The 15,358-nt window shown below is 47.2% G+C and overlaps 1 protein-coding gene across 2 annotated transcripts in view; it reads left to right on the top strand.

Annotated features, from left to right (window-relative positions):
- Window positions 1-1,992: 1,992 nt before the first annotated feature.
- The window catches only part of MAPT (microtubule associated protein tau), a 109,528-nt gene continuing 96,162 nt past the window's right edge, over window positions 1,993-15,358 (top strand). Inside the window, exons 1-2 of one of the 2 annotated variants that reach the window (XM_034755893.1) lie at window positions 1,993-2,002; window positions 5,793-5,913. The gene's annotated coding sequence lies outside the window, so the exon portion shown is untranslated. Of the gene's footprint in view, window positions 2,003-2,856; window positions 3,009-5,792; window positions 5,914-15,358 lie in introns of those variants that run through there. The other variant, XM_034755881.1, reaches the window with a different exon arrangement.

The raw sequence follows: 15,358 nt of genomic DNA, 5'->3' as shown, positions 1-15,358 counted from the left end.
GGGCCGGACCCGCTGGGCCGCAGCGAGCGGCGCTTCCGCTCCGGTCTGCGGGCAGCGCGGGAAGGGGCGGGGCGAGGCGCAGCGCGGCCGGGGGCGGGGCTTACACACACACCCCCCCCGCCTGGGTGTGCAGCTAGCAGGGCGGGACTTACACACGCGCGGCTGAGTGTTCCAGAGACAGTGGGCCTTACACACGCATGCACACAGATGAGTGTGCCAGAGATAGAGGGTTGTAAACTCCCCCCAGGGCTTGCAAATAGAGCCATACTTACACACCTACACGCACCAATGCTGCCAAGTGTGCAGACACAGCAGGGATTACACACACTCCGGGGGCGCTGGAACAATTTCTATAGTGGGGGGTGGCGGGGGGGGCTGAGAGCCATTGGACCAAAGTGTAAACCGTGTATATAATGGAAACCATTTTAAACCAGGAGGTGAGGCAGCATCCCCCGTTCCAGCACCTATAACACACTGTTGAGTGTGCCTGAGGCAGAGCGATTTACACACCCACACCGCTGAGTGTGCCTGAGGCAGAGCAATTTACACACACAGGGGGTTTACACCCCAGCACACACACATCACAGAGATCTTTATGTCCTTGCTCACACCCACACTCTGTAGAGAAAGGGGTTTACACACATACGTCCCCTCATCCACAGATGTATCACGGAGTGTGATCGGAGACAGGTTTACCACACGCCATGCCACAGAGGAGAGGAATTCACAGCTCCTGAACACACAACAGGCCACAGGATCTGCCAGAACCAGCAGGATTTACACACAAACTCCATACACGTACACCTCAGCGTGCCAGCCCGCATCCCCCAGAGCATGGCAGAGGGACTTCCACACACCCTGTGTACGCGTGCACCACCGTCAGCCAGACAGGGAGCAATTGACTTACACTCGACACAACTGTGACTGACACTGCCCGTTCCTCACTCCCCCTCCTGTCCCTCCACACAAACCCCATTCACAGGGAGCTTCTGCCTCCCGGGAAGGGGGGAACTTCGGGAAGACGGATGTCAGGGAGTTGGTGTTCCTCCAAGATGGAGCTCTAGGCTGAAGGGGCTGCAAGAGGAAATAGGTTCTAGTCTCACTTCCTCTACTGACTGACTCCTGTTAATATTTCTGTGGAGGCCACATCCCTTCTTACTGGTAAGGCCTCGTATCCTGACTCCAGGAGAGAGACAAGTATCATTCCCCATTTTAAATATAAAGTAACTGAGAGGCTGCATAAGGTCACTTCAAGTAGGTTCCTAATATGCTGGCACCAAGTCTCATCCACTCACTTGTACTGCCTTTCAGAATGAATATGCCAAATCTATGGGCTTGACACTCCTGTGAGTCACCACTGTCCTAGCCACTAAATCAGGGGTTCTCAAACTTCATTGCACCGCAACCCCCTTCTGACAACAAACATTACTACATGACCCCAGGAAGGGGGACCAAAGCCTGAGCCTACCCGAGTCCCACCGCCCCAGGCGGAGAAGCCAAACTTGAAGCCCATGGGCTTCAGCCCCACTGCTCAGGGCTGAAGCCAAAGCTTGTGTTCTGCCACTCAGGGCTGAAGCCCTTGGGCTTTGGCCCCAAGCCCCAGCAAGTCTAATGCCTGCACTGGCGACCCCATTAAAACGGGGTCACAACCCACTTTGGGGTCCTGACCCACCGTTTGAGAACTGCTGCACTGGATCAGACTTTTGGCGTCTTTTAAGTGACTGTGAAGCCCTTGGAATGATTGTAATTGTTTAAATGATTTGTATTGGAAAACAATGTATTAAGACATGAATTTGGATGTTGTGTGTATACTTGTTTTATTGTTTATATTTTGATTAATGGGAATTGTCCCTTCAGAGCAGGGTGCAGCATTCGCTTGTTGGAAGGATACTTGAAAACAACACATGGAGGAGATTGCCAGGGTGTCCAGAGAGGGCAAGACCCTGCTGGCGTGAGCTCCCAAGTGCTCAGATCTTGATTGAATAAATTGAACATTGAGAAGGTAAGACTCATTCCTGAAGGAGTAACAATAGCACTTACACTTTGCTAATGAGCTACAGAGCATATTTGTTCTTTTTCTCATCGTTGAAGCTGACGATGTCTGTTAGACCCAGGTGTCCGACACTTTCCATTATAGCCTCCCACCTTAGCTCTCTTCCCACCTCCAAGAGAGGGTCATCTAATTGTTAGAGCCCTGGGAGGGCTGTGTCTAATGGTGAGAGCAGCTGCGGGGGAATGGAAGCCCTTCCTGGAGGTGCTGGTCTCAGCTCTGGATTGTAGGTTTGCCTGACTGGGCAAGTTATTGTTGGGGGATAAGTCAGTGCATAATAAGCTAGACTTTTGTTGTGCTAGGGCTGTGGAATGGACCCTCCCCTTTTCCTGAAGGGGAGCAGCTGGGTGTTATCCCCATTCATGGTGCAGAAGGGAGATTAGGAATCTGCTCCTAACAAGCATGTTTCTCGTAGCTGAAAAGCAGGCATTGGCACCCAGCTGAGGCATTTTAAAAACAAACAGCAGAGCATGCTGGGAAAGCAGAGGCATCTAGTGCCCTTCAAATACAGCCTGCGTGGGGAGGGTAGCTGCATATGAGATTGGGAGGGATAGATAGATAGATAGATAGATAGGACAGTGGGGGGAACAAGGAAATTAAGGCTAGAAGATGTTCGCTGTTTTGATCTGTTAGTTGCTGCATTGGGGATGGTCCTTAGGCTGCCTGTTGCTTTTAATCTGAAGTCCTGGGGTGCACGTTAGTTATGTTTATGTCTCACAGGCTGACACATTCCTTGGGTTGAAGGAAAATCCCTTTAGCCTTTCTTCTCCTGGGGTTACTGCTTCTATAGATGTGCTGATCAGATCATGCCTGTGTGGCCTATGAACAAAAGCAGGAGGAGAGTGGAAGTCAGGACTCCTGGGTTCCTTTCCTGGTTCTGGGAGCAGCGTGTGATCTGCTTATCAGACTGTGGGGAAGCTGAAGCCCTGAGAACTGTTTGGTCTTGTTGATCTTGAGTGTGAGTATAAACCCAATCCAAGGGGACATCCTTGGAACCCCTTCCTACCCTAGGCATGGCGCTCCTGTAAGAACCTCTTCAATCTGCCTATAGGCTCACCTCTGTTTGCCTAGGTAGGGACCTATATCCTCCTTAAGCACAGGTGCTTTAGAGCCATTCTTTCTCCAGAGACACCTGCTTTCCAAGGGTTTAGCATTCCCACTCCAGTCAGAGAATTCTGGGTGTGTGGCCCAAAGAGCTCAGCTCATTCTGGTTAATGGTCTGGTCTAGAGAGATGTGGACCAGGGGCCTATTCCCTTCTCTCTGTATTACCTCCCGCATGTGTGCAAGTAACTGTGGGGAAACTTCCTGCAGCAGCTGCCTGCATTGTCCTGGTGCTTGGAGAGTGAGTGTGTGTGTGTATGCAGGGCCGGTGCAAGGAAGTTTTGCGCCCTCAGTGAAACTTCCACCTTGCACCCCCCTATCCAGCCCTACGGCAGCTCCCCGCCCTGAGGTGCACCCCCATGGCAGTCTCGCCCCCCTCTCCCCCCCGGGAGCCGTGTGGTAGCTCCTCACCCCAGCTCACCTCTGCTCCGCCTCCTCCCCAAGCACGCCGCCCCCGCTCTAATTCTCCTTCCCTCCCAGGCTTGCGGCGCCAAACAGCTGATTGGCGTTGCAAGCCTGGGAGGCGGGAGAAGTGGAGCAGCGACCGCCCGCTCGAGGAGCGGGCATAGGAACTATGGGGAAAAAAAAATGGGGGCACCGCTTTTTGGCACCCCCAAATCTTGGTGCCCTAGGCAACCACCTAGTTTGCCTAAATGGTAGCACCGACCCTGTGTGTAGGACTTCTAGAAAGTGCTTTGCTGTGACCGTTGCTCTGATTGGATATGCAGATTGTAGCTGCCCTTGGTAAGTTTGAGGGGAGGGCAAGTTCCAGAGGTTTGGCGCTATCTTTGAGCTGGAGGGCCTGGGAAGGGGATAGCTTGTGCGCCCTGGAGGTCTGATGTATTGTGACTGGCTGGGGTTGGAGGTGAGCTCTGCAAAAGCCCCCAATCCTAGCTTCCCGGTGGAGTCAGGCAGGCGGTTAGACTGGTGGGTTCATGGGAAGTGGAAATGTTCACTGGTTCCTCAGTCTCATGTTGCTTTTTATGGTCTTGGATCTAGGCCTGGGACCCAATGTGCTCCAGGCAGTCCTGTTGAGCAATGCAGTCACACTCACTGCATCCTCTGAGTGGTGCCCAGGCAATCTCAGGACCCGCCTCGATCCATGGAGCAGGATGTCTTTGTGGTGTGTCCTCCTGAAATGCTCCTCTCAGCTGGCCAGAGTCCTCTGTGAACTACGTCCCTCATCTCCTGTTTCTCAAACCTAGTTAGGATCTTGTGGGACCGGGTGGGGTGGCAAGTGGCTTGGACACCCATGGGTGGGGAATGGAGGACTACGTGCCCCTATCTTCTGCTAAGGGTTTGTGATTGTTGTGTCCAGCCAATGTACCTTCCCCTGCCTTGGGGGAGCCCTTTCTAATGGGGGGTGGAGAGGGAAGGCCACTCTTTGTGATCCATTCAGTCCTTGGTGTGTCAGCTGAGGCTGCAAGTAAGGGGTAGCTAATGCCAATTGTCAGTCTGCGGGTGTGGGATTACTTCCTCTGGGAAGTGGAGGGAGATGGCGTCAGATGGGAACATGACTCTCCCCAAGGTCACATTTGGCGCTGATGTTTAGAGGCGAAAGGTCCTGTATCCTATTCCCTGACCTAGCCGGGCCCTTGGAGTCTTGGTATTGCAGCCCCAGCTGGGACTCAGCCGTGTGTGTGTGTCCCCATCTAGAGAAGGGGCTGAACAGACTGTCAGGGCTGTTTCCCCTCCAATCTCAGAAGGAAAAACAACAGAATGAACCCCTATGATTAGTTCTGAATTTGAAATCTTAAGGTGCATGTCTCAGATTTCCCCCCCCCCCGCCCAAAACATTCCTACTTCTTGTGACGCACAGCCTAGCGAGAGTAGGAAGACACCCCATGTTGGAGATGGCTTATTCTGTGCTCTGTGTTCCTTAGTCAGAAAGTGTAGCATGAGACTTGGCCACGTCACCACTTGTCAACAACTAAACCTCCCAGGACTTCTTGAGAGGGGTCTCTGACTCCAGGCTGCCCAGCCTACCTTAAGCCTTGATAACTGGTAACGTTCTCCCTTGTCCTCACCTCCTCGTTTCTCTTCCTGTTAGATGCTAAATTTTCCAGCACCCACTACCTGCACCCCAATGTTCTCTGTAATGGACACCAGATATTATTACCTGCTGTCTCGCCACTTAATACTTTTCACAACACATTTTAGGACACTGTTTGTACGTAACATAAAGATCCATTGTGCTATAGCCATTCACCAGGTGTGGACATTGGAGCTCTGAGAGTACCCACAGCAAGTGCTCTAGAACTAGTGAGGCGAACTAATCTCCAGCGTCACTCCATTGGTATAGCTTCGGTGGAGACCGGGATAAACTTGGCATAGTGTAACTCTGAAGTGGCAAATGGTGCGCATGTTTCTGTAGAAAGTGAAGGGCTGGTTTGATATCCAATTCAGAGTGGCATTATTTAGGGATGACAGCAGATGGTGCTCAAAACCATTTTAAAATCAGGCTTGATGTACAGACGCTTCGAACAGCTTCTTCACTGCAAAACCTACCCCTCGGTAGTACTGGGTTATGAGCTTGCTTGGTTTATTTAAGAGCTAGATTTAACTCCTCCTCCTAGGACTTGTGTACACTTGGTAAATAAAGAAAATACGCTAAGAAAATACCTGTCTTCCTATCGTTAGTTTCTACTGCAAGCAGCAAACGGACCTCCAAGACACCAAAAATCTGCTACCACTTGGTCAAGGGTCAACAATAGGAAGCCAGAGGATTCGTGGGGTTGGTATTGGAAGAACCTGTTACAAGGTAAGCGTGATCAGTGTGGGGCTTTGTTTCTTTGTAATGAATCTCATTTTGGTAAGAGGTGCTTGCCTATTTGAATCCTGGAGAATGAAGTCCTGTGACTAACCACAAAACAGGTAACTCCATGCAGGCTTTCTCCATAGTGCCCTGTGACCTGGAGAGACTACATGTCTAGGGATGAGAAGGCCTTGTCGGTCACTGGCCTCCCTGTGGAAGCTGTCAACAAAGGGGATAACTCATGCCAGCTGTGATGGCCAGTTTCCAAACCCCAAAACCACCACCAGAAATTAGACTGAGATGCCACATACTTGCTTCGTATAGGCCACTGAACAACAGCGAGAATAACTGTCAGATGCTACCAAGTTGAGTAAATGGAAATCAATGGGATTTTGCGTACTATCCAAACTCATGATATGTTTACTTTGCCCTTCTGTAGCACCTTCACTAAAAGGATGTTTTTTGGTGGTGGTTTTTTTGCATTCTTCAACTGAATAACTCTCACAACACCTGTGTGTGGCAGGAAGCTATTATCCCCATTACGTACGTGGGGAAACTGAGGCACAGAGGCTAACAGACTTCCCCAAGCTCTCCCAGAGATGGCCAAGCCTGGAAACTTGTAAACCCCAGCCCTGTAGTGTAACCACTATATACTGCTTTCTCTGGATATACAAGTGCTAGATGCGTTGAAGAGCACGATGCAACAAATGACTTAAAAGTGCAGTGTTTATTTTAATAAGAGCCATGCTGGCCCTTCTAGCTTCAGTTATCAACTGGCAGGCTTAATATCGTCTCGACAGTGCCCCTTGTCCATTTTTGGTTTTTTTAAAGGTAATATTTTGTTAAAAGTAAGGTCTTGTCTCAGTTCAAGAAACATAAGACAGAGTGCAAAGGCATGACCTGGCTTTTGGTGAACAACAGGTTAACTCAAACTCAACTGCTGTCCTCTCCTTATACAAGGTACTCAGAAAAAAGAGCAATAAATTGGCATTTCTTGTTATCATTATCCCTTGAGGAAAAGACCTTGCTGATGCTCTTGTTTTCTGCTGAATCATCCTGCCTGCTCACAGCCTGAAACATAGTGTAGTTTTACCCCTTGATTTCCCTTTAGCTTCAGTGGGGTTTCTAGAGGTATAATGCAGATTTGTCTCTTTGTTCCATTTGCCTGTCTCTGAAAATGAAATGCAAATTGATTCTGTGAGTTCAAGAAAGCTGTGTCTGGGGTGCAAATGTGGTATCCCAAGTTCCAAACTGATGGAAATGAAGCCTGCTAAATTCAAAATCCCTCTGTGGAAGTATTGTGCATTAAGCTTCAGACCTGGTACTCGGCGCAGTTCGTACAGTGTGAAATCCACCCTGGTTTTGCCCTGCTCAGAGCAGGTCTAGGTAACACGGGGGTGAACGCTAGCATTCCAACCATTGCTAGTGGTAGCACAACAGTGGGAGATGTGGTGCAAATTGTCAATGTGGTCATGGAGCTAGACTTTTGAAAGTGTGCAGCTCCCACTGTGACACTTGTGACCAGATTTCAAAGCACAACGTGCTGAACTCTTATGAAAATCTGGCCTGTACGTTGTCTTTGACAGCATATGCACGTTACTCGGGTGCATCCTTTTTAAATAAGTTACATGGAGCTCGTCTGCTATCACCTTTTAAAGAAAGGATTCTGGCAGGGAGTGTCAAGAGGCAGTCGCAGATGGAATTATTTCAGAAACCTCTATCTTGTTTTCCCCTTGCTAAAAACTGTTGAAAGAGGTTATTCGCATGGTGGCTGACACGAGGCCTCTTTAGACAGGCCGCGAGTGACTCTAGCAGAGTTGCAGTGGTTTGACGTAATTTAAACGGTTGAAAAATGTAGGTTGGACGGGACGCTCTTAGACCTAGTCTGTGCTAGAAAGGGTTTGCCAACAAACACTCCTAGTGTAGATGCAGCTTATAATACTGGCTAAATAACTCTTTTGCTGGTATAGCTTATACACCTCTACCTCGACATAATGCTGTCCTCGGGAGCCAAAAAAATCTTACTGCGTTATAGGTGAAACCGTGTTATATTGAACTTGCTTTGATCCACCGGAGTGCGCGGCCCCGCCCCTTCCCCCCCCGGAGCGCTGCTTTACCGTTTCTATCCGAATTTGTGTTATATCGGGTCGTGTTATATCGGGGTAGAGGTGTACCAGTTCCCTGAACAAAATAAGCTGTACCAGCAAAACAACTTTTGCCAGTATAACCTTGCCTATGCTAGGGTTTCTGTCAACACAGCTCTCAGTTGAGGGTATTTTGATTTTCAGGCTGTGTGTGTGTTTGGTGGTGGTTTGGTTTTGTTTTTCCCCTAAACAGTCCTCACTGAATAGCTATGCTGGCAAAACTTTTAAAGGTAGACCAGGCCTTGCTTTGGTTTTAGCTGGATTTATTTTGGTTTAGCTTAGGTTGATTAGCAACAGGCGTTAATTAAATCTAAAACTCACCCTTCAACTGAAAAAAGTGTCCACGCAGGTTAAACTAAACTAGTACAAGTTTGTGTGTAGACAAGGCCTGACATACAGTGCAGTGTCAGCATATGAAACTTACATTTAAAAAAAACAACCTGAGAAATTATTACAAAAATGATTGTATCAATAGTTGCATTTATATAGCCTTTCATCCTGAAGGCTCCCAAGGCATTTTACATACTACTTTGTCTACGGGGATCACTTCACATACCCATTTCCCCGCACTGAAATGGCCACGTCACAAAAACACCATTTGTCCTCTAGGCAGTGGACCGAGACTGGCCAAATTAATTTCCCAAAGGCTATAGACTGGCTATCGGAGGACAACTTTGAGATCCTGCTGAACTAGGCTAAAAATAAAGAGAATTATGCAGAAGTCAATGCTAATTTTTCCTACTATGCAAACTATAGTAAGATATTGTAATAAGTCAATCGTTGCCTTTCTGTAGTACCTATAGCAAGATCTCAAAGCAGTTTCAAAACATTAAGCTGCACAACTCCTCCGTGAGAGGTCAGCATGATCATCCCCACTTCGTGGATGGGGAAGCAAAGATCCTGGTGAATGGTTTTCTCCAACGCTTACTTCTAGGGTGAAACAATGGCTTTTTCATAGCACACAGCTATGCTAGTCACAATTCTGGCAGAAAACCACAACAAAAACCTAAAAATCCCATGTTCAGTTTGAAACGGGAACAATTTAGAGAGGCAGAATAGAATTACCCAAGTTGGAATTTGGCCAGTGCACCAGAGTTAACAGCCATATGGTTACAAGACATGTCCTAGGCCCTTTAATGACAAGTGGTTATGAACTTATTTTTGCGTCCCATGTGAAAGATGGCACTCTGAGCAGCCCAGTAACCCTACGGCCATGTAGAGTCAATAGCTCAGTACTGAGGCAGAGGAAACTGTTCCCAGAATTTCAGCGTGGCAGCCGTGTTAGTCTGTATCAGCAAAAAGAATGAGGAGGACTTGTGGTACCTTAGAGACTAACAAATGTATTTGGGCATAAGCTTTCATGCATGCATCCGATGAAGTGGGTTTTAGCCCACGAAAGCTTATGCCCAAATAAATTTGTTAGTCTCTAAGGTGCCACAAGTCCTCCTCATTCTTTTTGTTCCCAGAATGTGGGCATTTCCTAGAGATCTTCCTTACAGGTACTAACGCAACCCTGCTTAGCTTTCGAGATCTGACCATCACAGTAAAAATGATTTCCCTCTTGGTCCCCAGATACCTTTAAAGGGAAGGCATAACCATTTGTCATGTGACCTGCTCTTATCAAAGTGAATCGCCAAACTACAATTGCCTTCACTATCTAATTTTTCTATCTGAGTGAAGAGATGATTGGGGCTGCTCAGAACAGGGACAGACTGAGGCAAGGAAGTATTTGTAGCTGTTCTAGTGGCAACTTACCCCACACACACCCATTTTTTTTTTTTTTTAAGAGAGGAATTTTATCCATCTTTGACATTCCAGTAGTTGCCTGGGCACTCTTGCCTCTTAGAGTTGCCCAGTTGTATTTCCACTTTCCTGCCAGTGGATGCAGAACTGGGCTTTCTTGAGTGGGACCCAAAAGGACTTGTAGAAGGGTTCAAAAGTACATGCTTATCCTTTTCACCCAAAGTTTAGAGCAGGGGGTCGGCAACCTTTCAGAAGTGGTGTGCCGAGTCTTCATTTATTTACTCAAATTTAAGGTTTTGCATGTCAGTAATATGTTTTAACGTTTTTAGGTCTCTTTCTATGTCTATAGTATATAACTAAACTATTGTTGTATGTAAAGTAAACAAGGGTTTTAAAATGTTTAAGAAGCTTCATTTAAAATTAAATTAAAATGCAGAGGCCCCCAGACCGGTGGCTAGGACCCGGGCAGTGTGAGTGCCACTGAAAATCCGTTCGCGTGCCATAGGTTGCCTACCCCTGGTTTAGAGCATCATTAACTGTAGTGTGTGAACCTCTCAAGACCCAGATAAGGAAAGACATTGTCATATCCCACTGTAGGGGAAGGGGAATGAGGTATCCATGGGCCCGGGTCTTATATTTCCTGATGGGAGGAAATAGAAGGCCTTCCAGGTCCCCCTTCTGCCCCGATGGCTGCCAGTGCCCTGTTCAACTGCAGGGGTGTAAAGCGAGACTCTGCTACTCTTCTTGGGGATGAAGAGAGAGGTATCTTTAACCCACCCAGTTTTTTAGTGGAAAAAGACCCTTCACTAGAATAGTCTCCACAGAAGTAATTAAAATATACCTTTAACTCAGAACATGTGGTTTAGTGCCTTTAAGAAATCCATTCTCAGTATTTATATGTTGTACCCAGGATTGGGCAGTGCCAGGAGATGTGCTGATTAATGTGAGTTAATTCCCCCGGGGGATCAGAAGCACTCTGGGACTTGCACTGCTCCTGCAGTTCCCCAGACATCACCAGAACTCTCTCCTGCTGCTTCAGTGCTGTGGCAGGTCCTTGAGCATTGCCAGATCTTTGATAGATTCCCTAACTTGCCTTAGTGTTTGATCTCTGGTGCTCTTGTAGCATGCTTCCAGTTCCAGAGATATCTGGACTAGTGATGAAGGCTTATGGTGTACCAGCTAGAGAAGTGGTGCAAACACATTGCCTGGATAGTCTCACTATCACACAATAAAAATTAAGGGGACTATTTAGAACCACATGTTTTGCAGAGCATTATTAACATATGTGTGACACTGTGGATAGTCACTCAGGACAGGTAGTTCAGTCATCTCGCAACTGCTACATATCTAGGAAGTTGCCTCTTGGTAACAGTGTTATGGTTACTTCATTTTTCTAAGCACTGTTCCACTCTAAATTGCTCTTGGTAGCAGCTCTGTATAACAGATGGAATGCTAATCTCACAGCAATGACCATCTGTACTTCATAGGCTCAGTCTTGCCCCTACTATGAGGAATCATAGACTTTATAAATGGGAAAGACCTATTAAATCCACCAGTCCGTCTCCCAATGCAAGTGTCCAAAGGTCAGAACTGAGCCCAGTGTCCATAGGAAAGAAAGTCCCACACCTCTTTGCTGGGGGATACATTTTTGTGCAACTGCACTTCAGAAAGCCAAGCTGCTCTGATGCACATATGTAGCTCTGATGAGAACTTTATGTAAGTATCCAAGGGCTGAATTTTGGCTTTGAGCAGCGCACTTATTTCAGTGATGTGTAAGTTTAAGATGTGTGTCGTATTTGTACCCCGAGGAAGAAAATCTGAAGTCTTTAGTGTGGATCTTCTACAATATGCAAAGCAAGATCACTATCTTTAAGTTAATGTCCTTGATTCTGAGCAACATTGCTTCCCTCCCTCCCCCAGTATTATAGATCAATGTCACTGAAATGTCTTGTTAAATGTTCATGCTAGTGAAGAGTGCTGGTTTAGCAGCTCTGGAGACTGAAGTTCCCTAGACACATAACAGAGTTGTCAGGGCAGTGGCAGGAAAAAATTCCCAGGTTGGCCTTACCCTATAGCTATCTTAGGTACTCATAGGGCAGTGCTAGTATCTGCGTGTTACAGAAGGGAAACTGAGGCATAAAGAGACAAAGTTAGGAACCTAAATACCCTTGAGGATCTTGGCCTAAGTGACTTGCCCAAGGTCACAAGGGGAATCTGTGGCAGAGCAGGGAATTGAACACTGGGGGGAGTGTGGAGGGTCTCTTTCTTTGGCAGTGTGGGGCACAGGTCACTTCTGAGAATCATCTGGGTACATCTCAACTAATCAGTTCTCTGCCACTGCAGTGGCCTTGAGCATTAGTGCATCTTGGTTCCTCCTGTTCTATGCCTAAGGCATGTAATGGGTCAGTCTCCAGAGAGCTGTAATACTTTGGTCTAATTCTGGTTCTTGGGCTTGGTATGGTGGTGGTGGCTAAGTGGTTTTACGGGCCTATGACATACAGGAGGTCAGGCCAGATGATCTTGTGGTCCCTTTGGCCTTAAATTCTATGAAGGTCTGGCTCTCCTAAATCCTGTACTATCACCCTAACTACTGGGCTATCCTTCCTCTTTGAAATTAAGCAGTGTGTTGGTTGGGAATTGAATCTGAGACTCCTGTATTGGGAGTCTCACCAATGAGGCACCAATGCTTGTATACCAGGAGCGACTACCTCATAATTATTGAAAGAATAGTGTGAGCTCATCCTTCAGAGACTGCCAACAAGAGGACTAGTTGTGTGTGTGTGTGTGGGGGGGGTGTAGCTGTTTGTAGTAGGGATGCTTGTTCACAGGGAACTGAATTTAAACCCTTCTCACATTGGTAAGGAATGAACTCAATGGGACAACTCATGCAAAAAGTTAAGTACCTACTTTAATTGTTACAAACACTTGGGGAATCTCTACAAGTTATGAATTCCGTGTGAGATTATGAACTTCTTGTATGTGTCTTTAAGCTTTCAAACTCTATTTTGAAGGTGCACCCTTTGATCTTCTCTGTTGTCCTTTGACTTCCATGTTGGACCAAAATTCCAAGGGGGGTAGTGGCAAAGTACTGACCATATAGGGTCATTCAATCTGGAAGGTCTTCCCTTGAAATGTAACCACTCTTGACAAAAGACTGGCCCCAGCTCAGAGGTGGTTGCCTAGCAATGAAGGCACCAGGTAGGACTCTATGGTCACCTGTTGAGGAGGACTAGGAAATCAGCTGACACAGGAAACTGGAAGATTATAAAGGACAGAAACTGGTCTATTTGGTCTCTCTCCTTTTCCCTTTTTTCACTACCTTAAGATGAAGGAAGTGCTGCAGGAGCTAGATGAACTGGGGAAGGGGGACCCTGAACATAGATGGTCCTTCAAGGACTCCCAAAGGAATGGTGAATTAGAGTGAGGGGAAATTTGTGTGCTGGGTGTATATGTGATATATTTTTATTTATTTATTTTTATAGATCTGTGTAACTCTCATGTGATTAGACTTCTCAGTAAAGTGTTTCTGTGTGTTATGCTATACCGGAGTCGGCAACGTTCGGCACGCGGCTCGCCAGGGTAAGCACCCTAGCGGGCCGGGCCAGTTTATTTACCTGCTGATGCGGCAGGTTCAGCGGATCGCAGCCCCCACTGGCTGCGGTTCGCCGTCCCGGGCCAATGGAGGCGGCAGGAAGCCGCGGCCAGCACATCCCTCGGCCCGCGCCGCTTCCCGCCGCCCCCATTGGCCCGGGACGGCGAACCGCGGCCAGTGGGGGCTGCGATCCGCTGAACCTGCCGCGTCAGCAGGTAAATAAACTGGCCCGGCCCGCTAGGGTGCTTACCCTGGTGGGCCGCGTGACGAACGTTGCCGACCCCTGTGCTATACCTACCACATGGGACAAACCAGAAGGCTTGTGCCTTTGGGTCAAGTTCTGTGAGAGGGTGTGTTTAAGCTATGCGGGTGTCTTGCACCGGACCTGGGTCTAAGTTAGAGGGGCTGAGAGGATCCATTTCTGAAAAGGGTTAACAGACTGAGTCAGTGACCAGGGTATGTGCCAGAGATGTCAAGGGGGAAACAGTGCTGCAGCTGCAGAGACCTGGGAAACTTAAAACACCTGAGGATCCAGTCTGGGATTTCCTTCACGACAGTCTGGTGAGTGGCCAACAGGGGGTGCTTAACTAGAGCTATAACCGTGTTCTAGATCAGGGGTCGGCAACCTTTCAGAAGTGATGTGCCAAGTCTTCATTTATTCACTCTAATGTAAGGTTTCGTGGGCCAGTCATACATTTTAACATTTTTAGAAGCTCTCTTTCTATAAGTCTATAATATAACTAAACTATTGTGTATGTAAAGTAAATAAGGTTTTTAAAATGTTTAAGAAGCTTCATTTAAAATTAAATTAAAATGCAGAGCCCCCCCGGACCAGTGGCCAGGACCCGGGCAGTGTGAGTGCCACTGAAAATCCGCTCGCGTGCCGCCTTCGGCACCTGTGCCATAGGTTGCCGATCCCGGTTCTAGATTAAGACTCAGCACATTGCAGGCTTGAGCCTGTGGTACCTACCCCTGCAGACAGGAAGGTTCCTGAGAAACATAAAGGTGCAGTTTTGAGAAAACAAAAGTGATGATCGTTACATAACTAGCTACATACATCACACAAACACACTGGCCTCTGCTGCTTTTCTTTGGCCCCATCCTTTGCTTTCTCCACGCTCCCCAGTAGTTCATGGGCTTGTGGGATAAGGAAAACTCTAACTCTCATGCTTTACAAAGCTTTAGTGTTTTGCACATGTTTGTGTTCAGGAAAGGATCTTGATGATTATTCAATTTAATTTTTTTTCCCAAATAGGCAACAAGCAAATTCCACTGTATGGTCGAGAGACAACTCACTCAGGTTCTTGCACTTGAATTTAACAGCGATCTCGCAGTGGAATTATTACCTTTTATTACATGGTTACTTATCCTTTGTCATTGGATTTAGCAGAGAAGCTGCAAGAGGATTCTTTGGGAGAATGGCCCAAGGTGTTAACTTTATTTATTTATTATTTTTGATAATCATTAAGGTGCAAATCAAAAGAGAGCATGTGATCTAAGAGCAGATTTCTGATGGAGGTACTGAAAGGAGAAAAGAGACTGTATAATGAAAAATAGCAGTGGAAAGCCAGTGGAAAATGCCCCATAAGCTGTCATATCATGATCAGATCTTTTTTTTAACCATAGCCCATTTTATTATATGTATTTAACTGAGGAAGAATACTCGAGTGGCTAACAAAAAGCTAAAAGACAGGATCCCTGGGTTCTGTTCCAAGTTTGCCTTCATTTCAGTGTGTGAACTTGAGATGGTTTTGCCAAATTGGTAAAAATGGGTAGTTACCTAAAACTCAGTCTATGCTATGGCTTTAACTGTTTTCAAAATTGCAAGTGGTTTCTTAGGTCTGGTGATAGGAGGAATTGAGGGGCATCTAGTACAGTGAAGAGGAGTGTCTTGGGACACTTAGAGGAGGGAAGGGGGCAAATAATTGCAGTGGGGGGGCGCTGGGAGGGGGAAGGGGGCAGATAGAGGAGG

The sequence above is a fragment of the Trachemys scripta genome, chromosome 23, assembly GCF_013100865.1.
Source record: "Trachemys scripta elegans isolate TJP31775 chromosome 23, CAS_Tse_1.0, whole genome shotgun sequence".
Lineage (NCBI taxonomy): Eukaryota > Metazoa > Chordata > Testudines > Emydidae > Trachemys > Trachemys scripta.
This window is presented reverse-complemented; position numbering and strand designations above follow the sequence as displayed.